A 3419-nucleotide genomic window follows, 5' to 3' on the forward strand; every position below is an offset into this window, starting at 1 on the left:
TAGACCGAGCCCTGCAGAGCCTACCTGCTGATTAGGACTCGGACCCTCCTTCGCCTGTTTGCTGTGCTACAGCTTGTGAATATACCTAATAAAGAGGCAGAACTGATCACTCTGGCTCGTTGTCTGGTCTTTGTCTCATCATCACCCAATCTAAAGAACCTGGAGCCTCCCTTTGGTCAGCGACCCCCCCAACACTTACCTGAGGTTTAGATTTGTGGTCAGTATAGGCACTAGGGCTAAGGTGAGGTTTAGGTTTAGGGTTACTGTTGGGGTTATGTTAGGGATTTTATTAGGGCTAGGGCTAGGGTTAGTTTTAAGGTTAGAGTTCGGGTTAACATTAGTGATAGGTATAGGGTTAGGGTTACGGTTAATGTTAGGAATAGATTTAAGGTTAGGGTTAGGGTTGGGTTTAGAGTTAGGATTCGGATTAAGGTAAGAGTTACGGTTCACCTCTCAGGGTCGCACCTGGAGAGTTTCCAGTACTCTACCAGTGTCGACTATGGGAGGGAGAGTCAAGCAGAGGCATATCCATTCCATTTCTAGCTTGGGCAGTGGCTAGTAAATGGAAGACAATCTGCTACAAGTCAAAACTTACTTGCGCTGGGCAGCAGCAGCACGGGAGAAAGTCGAGGGCAGACACAGTTTTACTGCGTCGAAGGAGGCAGTGGTATACCGCTTCCTTATTTTTACCAAGAAATTCATTCATTTCATTCATTCAATCATATTTATTGAGCGCTTACTATGTGCAGAGCACTGTACTAAGCACTTGGGAAGTACAAGTTGGCAACATATAGAGATGGTCCCTACCCAACAACGGGCTCACAGTCTAGAAGGGGGAGACAGACAACAAAAACATGTGAACAGGTGTCAAGTCATCAGAATAAATAGAAATAAAGCTAGATGCACATCATTAACAAAATAAATAGAATACTAAATATGTACAAGTAAAATAAATAGAGTGATAAATCTGTACAAATATATATACAGGTGCTGTCGTGAGGGGAAGGAGGTAGGGTGGAGGGGATGGGGAGGAGGAGAGGAAAAAGGGGGGCTCAGTCTGGGAAGGCCTCCTGGAGGAGGTGAGCTCTCAGTAGAGCTTTGAAGGGAGGAAGAGAGCTAGCTTGGCGGATGTGCGGAGGGAGGGGCCTTCAGGGCCAGGGGGTGGAGGACGTGGTCCGGGGTTTTGACGGTGAGACAGGCGAGACACGAGGTACAGTGAGGAGGTTAGTGGCAGAGGAGCGGAGGGTGTGGGCTGGCTGTAGAAGGAGAGAAGGGAGGTGAGAGAGGAAGGGGGCGAGGATGAGAACCTTGAAGCCAAGAGTGAGGAGTTTTTTCTTGATGGCAAGGTTGACTGGTACACACAGAGGATTTTTGAGGGGGTGAGGAACATGCCCAGAGCGGTTTCTGCACGAGAGATGATCAGAGGGCAGTAGCGTGAAGTGGGGAAAGACAGGAGGATGGGAGATCAGAGAGGAGGCAGATGCAGTAAACCAGTCGGGATAGAATGAGAAATTGAACCAGTAAGGTAGCGGTTTGGATGGAGAGGAAAGGGCGAATCTTGGCGATGTTGCTGAGGTGAGACCAGCAGGTTTTGGTGACGGATTGGATTTGAGGAGTGAACGAGAGAGTAGAGTAGCGGATGACACCAAGGTCGCGGGATTGTGAGACGGGAAGGATGGTAGTACCGTCTACAGTGATGGGAAAGTCAGGGAGAGGGCAGAGTTTGGGAGGGAAGATAAGGAGTTCAGTCTTGGGCACATTGCGTTTTAGGTGGCGGGCAGACATATAGATGGAGATGTCCTGAAGGCAAGAGGAGACCCGAGCCTGAAGGGAGGGAGAGAGAGCAGGGGCAGAGATGTAGATTTGGGTGTCATCAGCATAGAGATGATAGTTGAAGCCGTGGGAGCGAATGAGTTCACCAAGGGAGTGAGTGTAGATACAGAACAGAAGGGGACACAGAACTGAACCTTGAGGAACTCCTATACTAAAGGGATGAGCGGGGGAGGAGGAGCCCTCAAATAAGGCTGAGAATGAACGGCCGGAGAGATAAGAGGAGAACCAGGAGAGGATGGAGTCTGTGAAGCCAAGGTTGGATAGTGTGTTGAGGAGAAGGGGGTGGTCCGCAGTGTCGAAGACAGGTCGAGGAGGATTAGGATAGAAGAGGTGCCATTGGGTTTGGCAAGCAGGTGGTCATTGGTGACCTTTGAGAGGGCAGTTTCCGTGGAATGTAGGGGACAGAAGCCAGATTGGAGGGGGTCGAGGAGAGAGTTGGTGTTGAGGAATTCGAGGCAGCGGGTGTAGACGACTCGTTCAAGGAGTTGAACCTGCTGAGAGCTCACCTCCTCCAGGAGGCCTTCCCAGACTGAGCGCCTTCCTTCCTCTCCTCCTCGCCCCCCCTCTCCATCCCCCCATCTTACCTCCTTCCCTTCCCCACAGCACCTGTATATATGTACATGTGTTTGTACATATTTGTTACTCTATTTATTTATTTATTTATTTATTTTACTTGTACATATCTATTCTATTTATTTTATTTTGTTAGTATGTTTGGTTTTGTTCTCTGTCTCCCCCTTTTAGACTGTGAGCCCACTGTTGGGTAGGGACTGTCTCTATATGTTGCCAATTTGTACTTCCCAAGCGCTTAGTACAGTGCTCTGCACACAGTAAGCGCTCAGTAAATACGATTGATGATGATGCTGGTTATGATGAGTTTGTAAAGGAATGGTAGGAGGGAGATAGGGCGATAACTAGAAGGGGAGGATGGGTCAAGAGAGGTTTTTTCAGGATGGGGGAGACGTGGGCATGTTTGAAGGCAGAGGGGAAAGAACCAGTGGAGAGTGAGCAGTTGAAGATGGAAGTTAAGGAAGGGAGGAGGGAAGGGACGAGAGATTTCATAAGATGAGAGGGAATGGGGTCAGAAGCACAGGTGGCTGGAGTAGCACTTGAGAGAAAATCTCGATGAATACACTACCAGAACGACTGCAGATGGAGGTGGGGCATTCTGGGAGAGGTGTGTCCATGGTGTCGCTATGGGTCGGACATAACTCAGCAGCATAAGATAACAAGAGTTATGGTTAGTTTTAGGGCTATGCCTAGATCTATGTTTAGTGTTAGGGTTCGGGTTTGGGCTCCGATTAGAGTTTGGGCTAGGGCTAAATTTCGGATTCGCACAATTTGTTGCCCTGGTTGAATTGCAAGGTGAAAGGCATTTTCATGGACATAAGAGGAGGGGCATTTTCATGGCTGTCCTCCCCCAACCACCAGCACCCAGATATGTTTCCTCTGCCTCAGGAATTTGGGCATAGCGTCATGTTTATGGTCATTACCATTTTAGGGTTACGGTTAGGGTGAGGGTGAGGCTAAGTCTAAGCCTAAGCCTGGCACTAGGGTTAACATTACAATTGGGCTTAGGGTTATGG

At 48.8% G+C, this 3419-nt stretch overlaps 1 non-coding gene across 1 annotated transcript; it reads left to right on the plus strand.

Annotated features, from left to right (window-relative positions):
- Positions 1 to 447: 447 nt before the first annotated feature.
- Positions 448 to 585, plus strand: LOC119943173. Its single transcript, XR_005455643.1, has one exon. It is a non-coding gene; the product is annotated as a small nucleolar RNA SNORA7 (small nucleolar RNA).
- Positions 586 to 3419: the final 2834 nt, after the last annotated feature.

This window comes from Tachyglossus aculeatus, chromosome 21, assembly GCF_015852505.1.
Source record: "Tachyglossus aculeatus isolate mTacAcu1 chromosome 21, mTacAcu1.pri, whole genome shotgun sequence".
Lineage (NCBI taxonomy): Eukaryota > Metazoa > Chordata > Mammalia > Monotremata > Tachyglossidae > Tachyglossus > Tachyglossus aculeatus.